Raw genomic sequence first — 19,186 nt, 5'->3', positions numbered from 1 at the left:
CGAGCCCGAGCGGGCGAGGGGGATCCTCGCGGGCGCGCCGGCCGCTCACCTGGAAAGTCACCGCTGCGCAGGAGGAGGAGGAGGAGGAGACGGGAGAGGAGGAGGGGAGGAAACCCCCCCGGTGCCCTTGCTCTCGCTGCCGCGGCGGCCGCTCCTCGCCAAGGCTGAGCGTGTCTGGTGGGGGGGGTCTGGTAGCATTTCCTTAAGGACAGAGCGAGGGCGGGCGCCGAGGGAGGGAAAAGATCCCGACCGCCAGCCCCAGGCTCTTCTCGCCTTTATTTATTTTTCGGACACTGTGCGGAGATGGGCCCCGGGCAGGGACAGCGGGAGCCGCGGGGCCCGGGCCGCAGCTGTCTGCGTGCGGGAGCCGCAGCGACCGCCTCCCTCCGCCCGGGTTGTGGACGCACCGGGTTATTCCTGGCAGCGCCTCCCCGAACAGAAGTTACCAGGAGGAGCGCGCGGCGAGGGCGGGCGGGGGAGGCGGGAGGAAGAGGGAGAGACTCAGTCAGCGACGTCATCGGATCCCCCAGCGAGTCCCAGGGAGGGAGGCCGAACCAGAAAAACCAGTCTGGAGCCGGCGAGCGGCGAGGGATGTGCGGCGCGCCGGGCCACCGGGCGGGAGGCGGCCGCGAGGGCAGGGCCGGACCCCGGCGTGGCCGCCCGGCGCGGGAAGCTCGCCGCCGCGCTCCGCTCTGTGCGAGCCAGGAACTCCCGGGGGAGCGGGTCTCTGCCTGTGGAGCAGAAGCTCTAGGGCGTCTCGAGGAGCCTGCGAATTTCCTTTAAGGATGTGGAAACCTCCTTCCCCACCCCAGCCCCCTCTTCCCCTAGAATCCTCCCCTGCCTTCCAGACCGCCGGAATTACATAATTAGTGGTGTCCTGAAATTTCGTCCAGGTAGTTCTCTGGTCCTTGGCCTCTCCTCGCCTCCGCCTCTGCTCACGATTTTATCAGAAAAACAAAATCAGATAGCTCCTGGCTGCGTTTGTGGAGCTTTGCAAAGTGTTTCGCTAGCCTTGCTCTGCGCCCCAGCGGAAGCGCGAACTTTTCACGCACTCTGCACCCAATGCTGTGCCCAGGGTCACTCCCCGGGGCGCCCCGGGCGCACCCCGCTCTGAAGACGCAGCCCGCCCTCTTCGCCTCGGTATTCAAATGGGCTTGGGCAGCGGCTCGGGGAGCAGCTGCCGGCTTCCTGGTGGGGCGCGCTGGGACCTCCAGCTGCGCGCTCCGCTCTCCTCGGAAGGGACGGGAATGAAATCACACCCAGCCCTGGGACCGCAGGGCGTAGGGGAAGGGGAATCCCAGGCCAGTGGGGTCGGGGTTCCGGCTTCCTCCCCAGCCCGGCGGTAGCCCGGGGACACCGGGGCTCCCTCGGGCCGTTACTCTGCAGTGTGGACTCTGGCGCACCCTTGGGGGAGGTTCCCCGGAGGCCACGGTGCCGAAGCCCAACTAGTGGCTGCACCTCCGTCGGAGGCCGGAGCACCTCCCCCGGTGGTCTCCCAGCCGGGCGGGCACCGCGTGCAGCCCCTCCCGGGTTCCTGAGCAGCCGCGCCCCGGGGAGCCGACCAGAGCGCCCGAGGCGCCGCGGGCCGCGACGAGCTCCCCACGCGCCGCCCCCCACCCCGGCCGCCGCCGCCGCCGCCGCCCTGCCCCGGGCGGAGTAAACAGAGACGCGCAAGGCTTGACCTGGCGCGACCCGGCTTTCTGGCCGGGGTTCCCCCAGAGCAGGTGACTCCGTGGGAGGGGTGGAAATTAGTCTCTGGAATTCCGAGCCAAAGACATTAGCTGTGGTTCGGCTTTTAAAGCAGGTATTTCACCAATAACTGAGGAATGTTTTGCGTCCACAGTTTCATATTTCGCAGAAAGGGACCAAATGTCAAGACATATAAAATATTCCCGTCCTTTTTCATCAGTAATGAACACATTGAAAAGAAAGGACAGCCCCTTTAGTGACTGAGGGAATAGCGCCGCTGGTTTCGTTTTTTGTTTTGTTTTGTTTTTCATTTCGACCTATAATCAGCGTGTATGGAGGAGGGGGGGTCCCCATGCAAGGGCGACATTGTTGTGAAGCACGATTCTCCAAAACAGAACAGAAAGACATTTTCTATTGATTTTTTTTCCAAAGGAGAACAATCTGAACGATTTGGGATAGGGTACATTATGACCTTTTTAAGACTGATCTCATTTAAATTCAGGGCCTTCTTCCCTTTAAACAGCTTCTCCTGTCTTTGTACAGGTACTTTAACGTGCATCCTTTCTCTATTTCACTTGCAGCCCTTAATAGGGAGAAAAATCACTTTCTTTTTACATGTATGAAGTTACAAAATTTTAAACATCCATTTAATGTTTAAATGAAACATTAAATGAATGTGATTTTCAAAATGTTTCTTACACTTTCAAGCCCACCTGCTAGATACTCCCAGGGCCCATTTTATTTAATTGCTTAATAGAGAAAATTAAGCAGTTTCTTTACTACTCCAATTTTCCTTGAGCATGTACCACAACAGCTGCCCAAGTTCCCAGGGACTGAGCAAGGGAAAAAACAGACAGCAGTTTTCTTCACTAGAATGAATGTTAGCTGAAATCTTAAATGCCTCTTTAAAAGACCCGACTAGGTAATATAATGTGACTAGTAGGACATTCAGGTAATTGAATAGCTAAAATAAGCTGTTTGGTGGTGGGTTTTTTGTTCTTTTTTTTTTTTTTTTTTGGAAGCAAAGCAAACACATCAAGTTTGAGGATCTGATCCCACCACCAAAGAGGACGCCTGAAAAAATCTTTAGTTAAAAATCTTTACACTTTTAAGTGGTTACTTTGTTTCAGAACAACCGAGATCTAAAGAAGATGGCCTGGATTGATTTGAAGAGGAAGTAAAAATAGGTGTGAATGTGTGCTAGCTAGGTACTATCTATCCCTCTGCTAGGAGGACTCACTATCACTAAGTAAATACATCTTAGGTGCCTGCCTCTAATTTGGTGAAAGTGCTTGAAGTTGCCAGGCAGCCACTGCCCCTCCAAAGCAGCCATTCCAGCCATTCCACACCAGCCATTCCAGAGCCTCCTGTCTGTGGAGCTGTCACAGTTGTCACTGTCTGCTGCAGCTGCTTCTTCCCAAGTTGGGGCCCCCGGGCCTGCTGTTTTGGAGTTCTCTCCAAGGGGTGGGGAGGCCTCTCCTCTCCAAGAGTCTGTCTCTCATAATACATATTTTCTGTCTCTATCCCAAGTGTGCCATCCCTATTTAATGACTCTCCAGTTGATTATACGTAAAAGGCAAGACAGTAACAGAAAGATTTCCCTTAAAACAAAACAAACAAACAAACAAACAACAAAGACAAACCTGGCATTTTTTGAAAATTGCAGGCTGTGATAAAGAGCTCCGAGGGTAATGAGGCTGAGCAGGGCCCAGTCCCTCTCCGCCCCCATCCCCATCCCACCCCCACCCCCTGCCTTGATGCCCACAGGGAGCATCAGCAACCAAGCAGAGCATCCTTTCCTCAAGTGTCCTACTTAGCGCTTACTGGTCTCAAATGGATTGAAAAATCTGGTAATCTGGATTATACGGTTTAAGAAAGTGAAACAATTAATGGCTACAGGACAGTATGACATTTTTCAGTGTTTTCAGAAAAAATATTTTGAACTGAATTCACTTTCATTCCAAAAAAAAAGGTATGGAGTGCCTACTATGTGCAGAAAGTACTTTAGACCCATCTGGGAGCAGATGAAGGAGCCCTGCTTGCAAAGTACTTGGGTTCCATTTGGAAGAGGAGAGTTGGGAAGGAGTGGGATGGTGTGTCCATATAACGGGTAAGTTGTATTGGACTGGAGCAAAAAATAGGGTAAAAAGTATGGGTGAGGCATCATAGTTGCATTGTTATATTAGGCAGGCTAGGATAGGATTGTGAAGAAGGGAGATTTCTGCCAAGTCCTGAAGGAAATGATTTAGCTGTGGACATAGCTGGAGGACCGACTTTGAAAGGCAGAAGGAACAGCTGAGATAAAATTCCAACCCACAACTGTTTGTAGACCTCAAGCAAAACAATATGGCTAGAATAAATTGAGACAGCCAGTGAACAAAACAGCCCCCTATACCCAGGCCATGGTAAGGGTGTCTCTCACTCCAAAATCACATTTGGGGTCTTCACCACCCAGTCCTGCTATGTGGAAAGTTCTGTGGTCCCAGGACTCTGCATTTATGACAGGTAATTTGGTCGATACTTATGTATTCTAAGGCTCATGATCTACTGTCACAGAGCATAAAAATCGACATGCTCTGGCAGAAGAATGAGGTGCTAGGGCACATTCTAGAACTATGACATGGTCATGGTTCTAATGAAACCTCTTTCAGTCAGTCCTCAATGCCCAATGAGTTTAAAGGACAAGGATTTCACTGAATCAAATAGCCAGAGTTCAGGAACTAACTTTTAACTCAGCAAGATCCCAGGGGACATATGCCTTTATTTTACTTAGGTTTTTCTCCATCTCAATTTTCCTTACCTCTTTCTTTCCCTTTGCCCTTTCAGACATTCTATTGGGTGGGGGCGGCAGTCCCAGACCACAGTTTTCCTATTTAGCAACCCCAATGGGATAAAACCTTCTTCCCAGGTAGCTCAACCCCATCATGTCCTGCCAGTGGGTGATGAGATTGGCCATGCTTAGATCTGGAAAGGGGAAGGAAGATTCCTCATGGAAAAAGCTAACATACGAAAGAGAAGCTGTGCAGATTTGGGGCCTGGAATACCTGTTATATCTCTAACTCTTTTGACCTTGGTTTCCCTATTTTTTTAAATTAGAGAGTTGGTCAAGATAATGTGCTTGATGCCTTACAACTGTAAATTCTCTATAAATCACTGTAATAAATTCCTCTATAAAATTGTGCAAAATGAATCAACTGGCATGCCATTTCCTCAGATAAATTTATAGTACTATAAATAAGATGTTAAAGGGGTTACCAGCTGTGGATTCTTGTGAAAAAAAAAATGGCATCTAGCTTTAGATCTTAGCAAAAAGTAATGACCCAGAACTGCCTGTCTGATGGATAGCCCACTTACTATTCCTTTGCTTTAATTGGCGAATGCAGGAAAGTTTAGCACTGTCATGATTTATGTGGTGTAAAGAACACTTAGCTATCCAAATGTTAAGTGAAGAAAAGGCTTTTGAAGGAAACTGTACCTGTCTGTTGAGTTGTAGCTAGAATACAAGTCCCAACAATCTCATGTAGAGCAGTGTCTTCATCCTGCTGTAATGTCCTTTGATTGGAAAGTGGAAGAAGGTGGTAGTAATAAAAGGCCAATCAGCTAAAACTACAGTGTGATCCAGGGTGATATCTGTGAGGATTAAAGGATAAAGTGCTTATCCTCACGGCTCCGGAAGACAGAGATCTAACTAACCATATATCATCGCATACTCCAGAATTTCCCTAAATATCTTTCCACTTGTAGAAATACTTCTGGGAGTGCTTAATTCAAAGTCTTGACTGCCCCCTGGATTTATAAAACCAGAATTCCTAGCCAGACATGGTGGTGCACACCTGTAATCCCAGCACTCTGAGAAGCTGAGGCAGAAGGACCGAAAGTTCAAGCCCAGCCTGAACAAACTATCAACTGGGCAAATTATCAACTTAGCAAGATCTTACCTCAAAAAAGTATCTATCTGTCTGTCTTTCTGTCTCTCTACATATCTATATCTGTCTCTAGGTTCAGTCACACACACACAGTATTCTTGAGATTAGAACCAGAAAACCCCATGGTGAATAAGCTCTCCAGATGAGTTGTAATGCTTTCAACTTTGCCCCTAAGATTAAACTGGGCTTGGCTGGTTGCCTGAGAACTCCTTTCTCTGCTTTTCTTTTCTTTTTTTTTTTTTTTCCAGTGCTAGTGATTGAACCCAGCCAGGCCCTTGTGCATTCTAGGCAAGCACTGCAGGACTGAGCCCACTTCTCTGCTTTTTTGCCACTTTCCTCTGATTTTATGTGATATCTTATGACATGCTGATCCCTTTTTCTTTTTCAAAGATATTCTTGTAGCTCTTTTTAAAAACAGATTTCATCTGTGCAAAAATATGATAGAAAAGAAAAGCTCCTGGTGAATGATCCATCCCTGGGGATAGGAAAGGTGGAGAGGGCATGGAGGTATGGTGGTGCCCAGAATACAGGGGTGCATAGAGAAGAGAAGGGTGAGAGAAAATTAACTTGGTGGAATGAGAAGACACAAACAATTTTTCATGATTTTCCAATTTAGCCTGAGACCACTGCTGTCCACTGTTTATGGACGGATATTGTATACTTTATACTTTGGCCTACTGATGAAACCAGCTTCTCATTTGCTGGAGAGCCTGCAGGGTTGCCCACATCAGGTCTTTATTCTGAGGAAGACAGCATCAGTGATATTTCACGGATAAGTCTAAAGACTAATGAATAAATCCTTGCACTCAGGAGGCTAATCCTAACACTTGAGAGGTTGAGGCAGGAGGATTGCCATGAGTTCAAGGCCAGCCTGGGCTGCATAGGGAGTTCAAGACCAGCCTGAACTATATGGTGAGATCCATCTCAAACAAACAAATAAAATCTGATTAAAAAATGACAAGTAGAAATAAGATTCCATCTAGGATCACTAATCCCTGAAATGCTACCTTAGATCTAGGGAAATGTTGACATGATAAAACATTAACAATTTAGGGGCATCATATTAACCACACACCCCATCCTGCTCTATTTCATTACCCTCCTGCAATTCCAGAATCAGGTGTAGCTGAAATTCCTCCCCTGACTGTCACTGTGTAGGCTTAGGCTTTTCACCAGTAGAAGTCTCCCCTGACTAGCTACTAAATTCGGAGCTCAATACCTAAGCTCTTAATCAGTCATTAATTCTTATGAATAATTATTAGGGTGCTTTTCCAGAATAACAACTAATTTAGAATTTAAACTGATTTATCATGACAAAGAATAAGATGGAGATAATACAGTATAGGGAGGATGGCAGAGGGATAGGACAGAGAGGTCCAAAGCTTTGACCAGAAGCTAATATGCAAAGAAAGATGATATGCAGAGAGGCAAACCGTGGAGCAGCATCACTGGCCACAGAGGATGCTCTGTCCAGAGCCTGGACACAAGATTCTTAGGCAGGGGCAGCTGGCTGCTCTGTCGGCTCAGAACACAGGCACCAGCTCTGACCCTGAGCTAGTCTTGAGTCCCCTTTCTGTACCTCCAACAAGGAAGTTCCTATCCAATTACAAAATATGAAATACTAAAGTCACAACAGAGACACTGAGGGAGGGAGGGAGGAAGAAATGGACATGAAAAGGAGAAAAAGTAGAGGAGATCAAATTCCTCCAAGTTCTGCTTAGGGCAAAACATCAATTTCCAGTATCAAAGAAATCAGTATATACAGACCAATAGATAGCGGTAGGTGAAGGCTGAAGCTAGAAATGTCTGTACAAACCCTTGAAATATAAATTTGATATGTTATATGGGGTCTAAAATGAAAGCCATTTCTCATTAGCTTTAAGATATTTTGGGGGAAAATATATTTGCCTTGATTTACCAGTGAATTCTTTTATTAGTACCCAAGTCCCTATACTTTTGAGATTTCTGAGAACAATGAATTGACCCAATCCTATTCTATTGGTCTGATCTCTGATAGATTTGACCCTTTTTATAGAGCTTTGAACTTTGCTTTAAGAAAAGAAAACTAAACAAAGTCAAATAGTTATCACTAAATTGGGGCAGTGGTTCATGTCCTTAGAAATTTTATGTAAAATAAGGTAGCAGATTGAAAGTATTACATCAAAGAAAGAATTTAGCTGCTGCTAGAGGATATTATATATGGAGGAAAAGCTCAGGAAGGAGTGTTAGAAAGTTAATTGTTTTGTACTTTTAAAACAAGATTTTAGTGTAGGAACTACTTAGTGCATCATTTCTCATCAGCATTCTTGCATTGGGAAGGGGATTTAGCTTCGTCGTGCAGAGCCTGCCTGGCAAGCATGAGGTCCTGAGTTTGAGTCCTGGTACCACCCTGACAAAAAATTTAAAAAACCATTCTTGCATATATGGATGAATGTCAAAACCTTTTCCAGGGAATAGATATGTCCTGTGTTTCCCTAGTGCCCTCTAATTTAATCTATCATTGTTTTATAATCATTTCTCCTGGATAAGACTGGGAAATCCTCAACTAGCAGAGAAGTATCCAATGTTGTATTGTTTTGGGTAAATGTCCTTGGGTTTTAAGTTAATATTTTACTCTAGGCTTCTTGTTTTTTTCTGGGCTGTGTACCACTAAAATGTACGCAACTCCCCTGCCTAAATAAAGTGTAATATAATGACAAATTTGGGGCCATAGTTAAAACAGGCCTGTGTTAGAAGAACAATATGTAGCCTAGGTGGTAGTAGGGGATAGCAGACTGTTGTGTTCTTGATCTATCCTTCAAGGCAATGATTATTTTCCAACAATTAAAGTTGACTTTTCCCCCATAAGCATTTAGAGATGCCTGCCCCAAGCACCAAGGGTGTAAAGCTCACCAAAAATCACGCATAGGGATCACTCCTTGATGGACTGAAAAATAATATGTTTTAAAAATTTACATATATACAGTATACAAATTACAAGGCTACAGTGAGGTTCATTTTTGCATATGTGTGTGCAAGTTGATGAAGATAGAGAATGTTTGTAACACTCCAAAAGGCTCCCTTTTGTGCCTTTCCAGTTAACACACTGCTGAGCTAATCAGTATCCCACTTTCTATCTCTGTTGAGTGCTTTTGCATAAAGACTCATGTATGTATTTCTATATTTGTAAGTGATGGTATAAGTGCCATGTACTAGGCATTGCCCAGTGACAAGACTACACAGCCAAACAGGGCAGATAAGGCTTCCAGGCTCCATGAGGAACCAAGAACAGACAAATTAGCCAATAGGGTAATTGCAAGGCACGAAAAGTGATAAGAAAATAAGTAACCAATAGGCAATAAATTAGTAGGGTAGAGCAGAGTGACATTACCCTGCTAATTTAGGATAGAACTGACTGATGAAAAGCCGGGAAAGAGGGCCCCAGAAAGAGGGAACTGAAAGTGCAAAAGGCCCAAGACCAGAAGCCAGCTCAGTGGCAAGGAGGAACTGAAAAGCTGGTGTGGCTGGGCTTGGGAGGCAGGAAAGGAGGAGAAAGTTCCGAGAGATGATGGAAGAGATAACCAGGAGCCGGAGGAAATACCTTCATGGACTCCGTCATTTTCAAAGAAGAGGGCAGACCTTAGGAACGAATGTCCACCACATCTAATTTATTATGTTAAAGAGCTTTTCCCAGGAACAATCTTTGGTACTTTAATAAGTAGTGACTGCTGGGTGTGACTAGCAACTCAGTGTCAGGTCAGCGAGGAGGGGACCGCAACGCAGAAGACTTCCTGAAGGCATAATCACACATTTTAAATGCAACAAAAGGAAAATAGTTTTTAAGGTAGCCAATCCTAAGGAGAATTTGGATAATGTGGGTGCTATTCTTCACATTTTTCTGTGGGTAATTAGAGAGATCTGGGAAACACACAATGCAGCCCACAGCCCTGCCAATCCACTATGGGCACTTCTAATTTCAGATAAATGAAGCCCTTAGTTACCAGCTTGTCTCAGAACACCCATTGTATTATCTGAGTAGGTGAGTAAAAATAAAAGTCTCCTGAATATCTATAAATGGCACCTTTCTCTTATGGGTACATACAAGTTCAAATCACATCTTCACATAAATGAAACAACTACTGGATTTACTTTGTTCTTAAATGTCTCCCTTTTCAATTTTACACAGAAAATGTGATATTTGATGGGGTAGCTTTATTTTATTTTATTTTTCTTATTTTGGTGGTTGTTTTATTTTGGTTTTTAATCAACACATTGATTATACAAATTTATACAGTACAGCATAATGTTTCAATACATATGTAGGTGATGTAAGGATCAAATCAATGTAATTAGCATTTCTGTTACCCCAAACATTAATTGTTCCTCTGTGATGAGACTCAAAATCCTCTCTCCTAGCTTTTCTAAAATGTGTGGCACATTGTTACTGACACAGCCATCCTGCTGTGTATCTAAACCCCAGAACATATCCTCCCCGCTAACTGTAACTTTGTACCTGTTGATCAGCCTTTTCCCTCCACCCTGCCCTCCCCAGTCTCTGGCAATCTGTTCTGGTCTCTACTTATACGAGACCAACAATTTTAGGTGCGTATAAGGGAGATCACACAGTATTTGTCTTTCTGTGCCTGGCTTATTTCACTTAAAAAGTGTCCTTTTTCCTGCTGTCACAAATGACAGGATTTCGTCACTCCTGATGGCTGAGTAGTATTCCTTGTGTATATACAGTGCACTTCCACTACCTGTTCACCCAGTGATGGATACTTGGGTTCGTCCCACCCATACCTTGGCTATTGTGATCAGTGAGCACATCCTGATTCCTTCACTTTGGGTGCACACTCAGGGCTGGGATAGCTGGGTCACATGGTAGTTCTAGTTTTGTTCTTTTGAGGTCTTCTGTCCTGTTTTCCTAACTTACATTCCCACCAACGGTGTCTGCGCTCCCCTCTCTCCGCGTACACAGCAGCACTGGCCATCTTCTTTTTTTTTTTTTTTTAATTTTAAAGAGTAAAAGAAGGATAACAATAATAGGAGGGGCTTACCAAATTACAGACAAAGTGGTAGGAAATTATCAATGGTTATTGCTTTACATATTGTTATCTACAAGATAGTTTCTCAGGAAAACAAATAGACAAATGATAGTGGGTTACAGACAAAAGAGGTAGGAGATTATCAATAGTTGTTGTACTATACTTAGGTATCTTCAAAGTGGCTTCTAAAGAATATAAATAGAACTATACACGAGGGACCTACTGAATAATCATTCAATAATTCACAATGGTTGTTGTAGGAAACACATAATAATAAACATGGATCCATTTATGAAATAGGATAGGAACAATACAAACATTACAGAGTTATAGATAGATTAGTAGGAAAATATCAATGACTGCTGTAATACGTGGTGGTATCTTCAAAGTGGTTTCTCAGGAAGACAGAGATACATAGAGAGGGTAGCTTTATTAAAGCACTAACAGCTTCATGTAGATATAACTAGAAAAAATAATGATAATGTAAAATCTCCTATCTATGTCTGTCTACCTACATCTTTTTTTTCAGTAAATATTGTGTACAGTTCTCATTTTAAAAGTTATTCCTAACCATTAGTGAAATTAGATAGAATAATATGCTGAATGTTTAAATTAACGATCTGTAGCACAATAAGACATATCACCAGGAATTCTCCTCAAAATACCCTCCTCACTTCCCACCACACTTTTCCCTTTATTCTTGCAGTTCTTTCTGGAGCAGTTCTGGAAGTCGTTTTCTATGAGGAGGTTGAGTTGTGCTGTTGTGGCTGCCTCCAGGTTCTAAATTGTTCAAAAACATTCAACTTTCATGGTCATTTTCACTTTGGGGAAGAGTCAGAAGTGTCACAGACCTGGTGAATAAGGTGCACAAGGGCACAGCATAATGGTTTTACAAGCCTGCCTTTCCACTGGTGAGCACTCAGCAGCAGCAGCCATTGTATTTGTGATCACACCTTCTGGAAGTGCTTCAGCAGCAAGAATGATGGGATAAGTGTGTTCAAAAGAAGCCAGAGGGGCCGGGGATATAGTTTGGTGGCGTAAGCGACTGCCTGGCAAGCTCAAGGTCCTGAGTTCGATTGCCAGTACCAAAAAAGAAAAGAAACTGAAGTATTTTGAGAGGGGTTAATAGCAATGAGTCTTTTACTGTAGTAAATTTTTCAATCTAAAAATCCATCATATATTTTGATTGCACCAAACATATTTAAAGATATACTAAGAACAAGTAGTCAATTGGCACCTTTAAAATTTGCCCTTTCATAAGTAAGCCATTATGTTATTATAGAAATGGCAGTAAAACAGTATATGATTAGAACTATTAAATTCCATAATATGACCATGAAGGTGGACTATCAACTTGATTAGCGTGGAAGCTGCCCAGGAGAGTAGTAAAGTACCCTTCTGTGTGTCTCTGACTGAGTCATGGAGAGGATTTGGGGTATCTACCTGGTCTCTGCTCCCTTCCTCTCTAGTGCTGTCTCCTGCTCTGCTTCCTCCTGCCATGGACTAAGCAGCTTTGCTCTGCCATGCCCTTCCACCATGATGTGATTGACCCAAGAGTTCTTATCTACAAATTAAAAATTGGACAAGGTGAGCTATAAGTTTCCTTCCAACTCCTCAGATGTTCTATAATTCTTATTATCTATGCAATTATAATTCCCTCATCTTTAAAGTGAACATAAGAAGAGCACACAGTTCATAGAATTTTTGAGGGAATAAAATGAAGACCGGTAGAAACACTTAAAACAGAGCCCGGCAACAGAAAGAATTTAGTACATATTAGCAGTGGTGATGATGATAGAGGCAAGGAAGATGAGGATGGTTCTGCATGCTGACAATTTGGTCAATATAAAACAGTTTCAGTCTCCAACTGACTGGATCTTCTCTTCTTGCCAGACCTTGTATTAGATACCAAGATTATCTCCCCGGATGTCCTTCAAGACTAAACTCAGTCACCTCTCATTAAGAAATATATTAAAATTTCCCAGTAAAGATGCCTTTGTCTGCCAATATTTTCTCTTTTGCTATCAGGGTCTTAAGAAAGTAATCAGTTCAGCAGGGTATGATGCCTCACACCTGTAATCCTAGCACTCTGAAAGGTGGAGGTAGGAGGATGACAGTTTCTAGTTCCACCTGTGCAATTTAGCAACTTAGTGAGACCCTGCCTCAAAAGGAAAAAATTCAGGAAAAAAAAGGTCTGAGGGTATAGTGCAGGGAGGAGGCTCTAGGTTCAATCCCTAGTACTGAAAAAAGAGAGAAGGAAGGATGTAAGGAGGGAAGGAAGAGAGGGAAGGAGGGAAGAAGGAAGGGAGAAAAGAAGGAAAGAAGGAAAGAAGGAAAGAAGGAAGGAAGGAAGGAAGGAAGGAAGGAAGGAAGGAAGGAAGGAAGGAAGGAACTAATTTATGCCACCCTCTCTTTCTTATGTGTATTCACTTTCATTCTAAAATATAACCCCAAAATCCCACACATGTTGTCTAGGCTCATTAAGTTTATCTGGAGAGTTTCCCATGGTCTCCTGCTTCAAATTATTTTAAATAATACAAAATTTCATCAAGTAACTGCAACATAACATTTAATTGGCACATGAAGAAATCTTTTATTTACTTGAAACTGCAATTTGTGTAGGTCATTTCCTAGCTCTCTCTTTCCTTCTCTCTCTCTCTCTCTAAGCTTTTAACAAATGTGAAATGCAACACACAATGAAATAAGCCAGTCAAGCCAAATGAACTGGTGAGTGTATTATAAATAGCAACCAAAAATAACTGGATTGTCCTGATTTAATAATGACTTACATCATTTGACTGATGAGATAAGACCTTCACCTTTAGCTTTCTGATCCTAACTTTTAATAGTTGAAATATATTATGACCATCTGGTGTCTGGCCTCTGTAGCGCCCTGGTGATGTCTGCCTCATTTCAAGTAGTCAGGGTTTTGTTTGGCAAAAAGGCATTCTCCTGAGGGTCTTGATTGGCAGGCCCAGTGAGAAAGCTAAGAACGAAGTGAACCGTGGAGATGTGGCTCCAGCTCTGCAGAAGAGCTGGTTCATTTCTGGTTCATTTTCTCAGCTTGCACTCCAAAGAAATGGTCACTAGCAAAGTTGTTTTTATTTTGTGCATCAGTCCTGCAGGATGTAATCCCTATGCTTTTCAAGAAGGTTTGGCTTTCTCTTAAATCGTTTCACACCCTTCACACGGTGGCAATAATTTTAGCACCTTTCATCTTCAGGTAAATTAATTTGAGAATGATGCTGAGGGTGATGTGGAGGCCTGGAGTTTTAACTCAGTGAAGCAACATGAAGTTTGCAGCTCTTATCATTTCACATTCTATGCTGGGTTCTAGAAAAAGGCAAAAGGAGCCTTCTTTTGAAAACTTGTAACACTTGAGGGAAGATGGAGTTAATACACATAGAACATTGGACAGTCACAGAGATGATGGTGAAAAATCAAGAGCTAAACAGAACGGTTCAGATTAGAAGTCTGACCAGTTTTCTTGGTAGGGGTTCTGGACTGAATGTGCCCCCCCAAAATCATGCATGGGCCTGGGAAAGGGGAGGAGGGTAGGTAGAGGAAAGAAAAAAGGTCAAAATTAATCAAGATATGGTATATATGTAGAAATTCACCCAAAATGAATGCAATTATTATGTATGACAACAATATACTAATAAAAAATTCTTAACTAGAGACAAAACCATTAATGTGCTGCAATGGTGTTTGGAAGTGGGGTCTCCAGAAGGTAATCATGCATGAGGGTATCTTCTCAGGAACTGGATTAGCATCTTTATAAGAAGTTAGAGCAGTAGCTGGGTGCCTTTCCACTTTGTGAGGACTCAGTAAAAATACAACACTCTGCCTGGCATGGTGGCACATGCCTAAAATCCCAGCACTAGGAAATAAGTCTCTGTTGCTCATAAGGTGCCCAGCTTATGGTACTCTTTTACAGTGGCCCAAAGTAAGACAATAAGAATGAAAGAAAGCATAGAAGGAGGAATCTTAGGGAAAAAAGTAGAAATAAATGCAGATAACAAGACGGTAAGTGACTCTAGGTAGAAAAGTTTCTGTGGCTGGGTGCATCTAAATAGCGGAGGTGCCAACCCTGGGCAAAACAGGCATTATCAACAATAACGGTACATCACTACTAGGTGCATCCAAAATATAGCTACAAGTAAGTCTGTGCTTGACGGTGGGGAGCTGAGAGCAGGTGAAGCTAAGTATCCACTGTGGTCACCCAGCTAACAGGTGCGAGTGATCTAAGGGTCTAAAGCAATTCCCCAGGGTCCCTATAGCTTCACCTAGTAATCGTACCCACATTCTGCTGGACACGGCTAAGATGACCATATATTTGAGAATGAAAGCAAAAGCTATAAGTAAACATTTGGACAATTGGCATGAAACAGTACATTCCAGGGCTAGCACTTTCCCTCCACATCTCCATTTCCAGGTACCTACCAAGTACTCCATGCTTTATATGGGAAGGTTTGGGCCAGTTTCTTAGAGTACAGTGATTAAAGCAAATAACTAGAAACTTCATCTGTTTCAAAGGTGCCCACAGAGAAGTAGGTCAACTTATATGAATCACTAATGACAGGATTTTAGGTAGTCACATACCTAATAATAAGAGCTATTTCAAAAAACATTTTCCTGGACTCCATCAAATCACACCTCTCATATCAGATGCACCCAGCTGGATGTTTAAGCTTTATTGTTCGGCTTCCCAGCCAAACAGATGAATTAAGAAACATTAACAAGGCAGAAAAGACAGAGGCAGGTACCCCAGATACTCAGCACCACTCAGATTTCTATCAGAATTTTATCCTCAGACTGTCAACTTAAGAAAAGTGTGGACAATTTGAAAAGCAGTCATAAAAGAATGAAGGCTAGAGCAAAATCATATATTTAAAGCTCCCAATATAGTATATGTCAATAAAATAATAGAAGTCTTCAACTCACGCAAGTTCACACATGTCTAGCAGACATGGACACAGGCACAGAGCATCAAATGCCTGTGTACTATGTATAAAATTCAAGTTAAAATTCATTTCCATCCTGGATACGTGTGATAAGTGAAAGAATATTCTACGTGCTGTGCTTAATTTTTGATAATATTAAATTCTATTTTTACTTGCAAAAAAGTAAAGTCTATGAAACATTAACCAAAAAAGCAAGGAAAGAAAATGAGTATTAAAAGAGGAAAAGAGGACTCAGAAAAACGTCAATCCATAAAACCATGTAAAAACGCTCAAGCCGGGCTCAGAGAGCCCAAATCCCTGACAGCAAGTGTTGTTAAACATCGGAAAGGGTTGCTATGAGAGGTTAGGGAATCTCCCTTTCCCAGAAGTCTTTAAAAATAGGATCACATCTGTTTGGATGGGATAATGGTCTGAGGCCTGACTAGGCAGTGTTGTAAGCAAACCTATGACCTGTGATTGCTCCCATTTCTGTTTTGGATTTTGGAGAATAACAACTTCAGATCACATGGCAAACTGATATCTATAATATCTTCTAATTTTCATTGCATTAGGAAACTCCTTTTTATTTGCAGAGGAAAGGGAGATGACTGAGTTCAGGACGCGCTTGAATATGCAGGAAAAGCTCAAATGTTCCTTATTCCATGTGTAGTATCCCCCACATGTTATGAACCTTGAAATCCAGAGTTTCTGTCACTATAAGAAAGTTATTGATAAGGCAGTGTGGAGTACATGATACTTGATTTTTATTTTGAATGTAGAGAATCTTACATTAAATTTTTAATTTTAGCTGAATAGTACCTATATCCAGTGGGAATGCAAGCTCCAGCAAGGCTGGATTGGATAAACCTTATTAAAAATTGAAATCTTCCAAATCAATATCCCAACAGTTGAAGATACTTTTCCCTTGGAGAAAATCTATTCTGTAGCTTACATGTATCTGGATTGTTCCTACTCTTCCCAGCTTCCACGGTGTGCGTCAGGCTATCTGCCCCCATTAAATGTAATGCACATATATTTATCAGACCCCTACTTTTTGTCAGACCTGGAGGGAAAATGATCATAGGTCCTGTCAACCATATAATGAACACACAACCTAGGGAAATATTCAGATGTGATGGGGGCTTGCATTAATATAATTGCAGAGATGTATTTTAAGAAAAAGAAGACAAAATTAAGAGTGATAGTAAATATTTACTCCAAAGAGAAAAATAGTCACAGCAACTTACCAATTTTAAAATTCTGATTAATGCTAGAAACATCACAACATCTAGGAGTAGATATTTTTATTAATCAATTGCTTGATCCACACCTTTAATTCTATTCTTCCTTCTTTCCTACAGCTTGGTTGCATATTGTTGACTATATAACAAGAATTTTGTTAACTATTTTCCTGTGGAGGGAAAAGAATGATAATTCAGCCTTTTCTCTAGCCTCATTGGTCAAAATTTGTTTTTAGACTGCCTCATAATGTATTCACAGTCATAAGAAGTAAGTTTTCAGGATTTTTGTCAAATGCAGAAAGCTGCAATGAATTTTCTTTCATATATGAGCTAGCTGCATTATTTCAGAGCACTGCAAATTTCTTTGTGAATAATTGTGAATACTTTTTGAAGTGATTTTATTCATTAGCCAACTTGACATTGTAATTAGTGCTGTTGTTCTTGCTTTAATAGCATATTGTTTGATTTTTAATCTCTGTCAATTTCAGAATTATACATCAAAAATTTTTAATGAATTCTTGTGATATTTTTCTTCACTAATTTAATTATCAAAGAATAAGACCATCTTTAGTACTTACCTCTTCTCCAGGCATTCTTACTCTTTCTGTAATCTGAAAAATATTTCTGTTACAACTTACTTCTTGATGCTAGAATAATTTCTAATTGATTTTTCCACTCAACTTTCTTTCACGTTTCATCAACTTTTATCTGAACTTTCTCTCAGGTCTTTAATAAATTTATTTGTAGGTGGTAAAAGAGTTACAGGTTGTATATATCCAAATGAAGAGTCATTGGTTTCTCATCTTTTTATTTGAAAAGTTCTAAAACATCTATCCAAATTGCAGTTAAAATGAAGTATTTATGCCTCTTTGAATAAACTTTTTATGTCTTGTTTGTATTTCTCTTCCATGTCTTTGAAAATATATTTTATAGTTGGTCAACTGCCTTTTATAATGTTTTAAGACTTGAAAAGCTTTAAAATGTGTGTGTGTGTGGGAGCAAACACATTGTTAGCTTGAGATTCCTGCAAAAAAATCCTGTTAACAGTTTTAAAAATTGAAGCATTCCCATTCAATAAAATGCACACATATCACATGTGAGTTTGAGTTTGGAGTAAACTCATGCAACCATCACCTAAACAAAATAGAGGACGTTATCATGTCTCTTTCCTTATCCTCCCCTATAATCCAGAACAACAATTATCTGACTTTTTCCCCATAACATATTTTGCTTGCTTTCAGACTTCATATAAATGGAGTCAAACAGTAAGTAACCTTTTGTCTTATTTTCTGTAGTATGATTTTGAAGGTCACCCGTGTTGTCGTGTGTACTGGTAGTTTGCTCTGTTTTTATCACTGTGTGTTATTTCATTGTATAAACATACCACAAATTGTTTATTCATTCTCCTATTGATGGACATTTGGGCTCTTTCCAGGTGGAAAGATTATAGACAAAGCTACTTTGAGCATTCTTGGATAAGCCTTTGTGTGGACATGTGTTTTTATTTCTCTTCAATAAATACCTGAAAATAGAATTGCCTTGTCATAGGGTAGACGCATGTTTAACTTTACTACAAACAAGCCATTTGAATTTAAAATAGTCCCTCTACAAGGAAAACATAAAACTAAAATGTGTCATTCTTTTAGTGCATATTAGTAATGCAGAATAGTGAGGTTTGTTTTGGGAAATTAGTGGCACCATATGATACATCTTCATCATTTTCAATCCTTAACCCTCCTCTTCCTTCCTGCTCTCATTCTCTTACCTATTTCCAAAATGAAGGTATTCTTCTTCCAAAAAGAAGGTATTCTGGTTTCCTGTCATCTCACCTGTATTTCATTTACTTATTATTTTTCTCAGATAAGAGAAAATAAGCAACATTTACTTTTCTGACTGGGATATTTTGCTTAACACGATGGTCTCCAATCTCATTCATTTTCCTGCAGACGGGATTGCTTCATACTTCTTTACAGCTGAATAATATTCTATTGTGCATACATATTACATTTTCTTTACCCATTTTTCTGTTGACTGGCATCTAGGCCTTTTCCACAGCTTAGCTATTGTGACTTGAACTGCTATAAACATATGTATTCAGGTATCTCTATAATATGCTGGTTTGGCTTGTATCTAGATGTCACCCCAAAGCTTCACGCTCTCATTAGTGGGACTTTTGGGAGTGACTGGACAGACGGTGGGGTTGCGATACTGAATTAGCCCACTGATTGGTTTAGCATAATTCTGGGTGTGGATAATGGACTGACTTACTGAAAAGGGAAGATTCACCCTGGGTGTAGGTGGCACCACCCAGCAGGCTTGTAGCCTGTGTGGAATTAAAAAGGAAAAAATAAGGAAGCCTCACT

At 41.7% G+C, this 19,186-nt stretch overlaps 1 protein-coding gene across 1 annotated transcript in view; it reads right to left on the bottom strand.

The window, feature by feature from the left end:
• The window catches only part of Hivep2 (human immunodeficiency virus type I enhancer binding protein 2), a 181,010-nt gene extending 180,911 nt beyond the window's left edge, over positions 1-99 (bottom strand). Inside the window, exon 1 of the mRNA XM_005389252.2 lies at positions 50-99. The gene's annotated coding sequence lies outside the window, so the exon portion shown is untranslated. The remainder of the gene's footprint in view (positions 1-49) is intronic.
• Between the last annotated feature and the right edge of the window lie 19,087 nt (positions 100-19,186).

This window comes from Chinchilla lanigera, unplaced genomic scaffold (assembly GCF_000276665.1).
Source record: "Chinchilla lanigera isolate Chin_1 unplaced genomic scaffold, ChiLan1.0 scaffold00035, whole genome shotgun sequence".
NCBI classification, from domain to species: Eukaryota; Metazoa; Chordata; class Mammalia; order Rodentia; family Chinchillidae; genus Chinchilla; species Chinchilla lanigera.
This window is presented reverse-complemented; position numbering and strand designations above follow the sequence as displayed.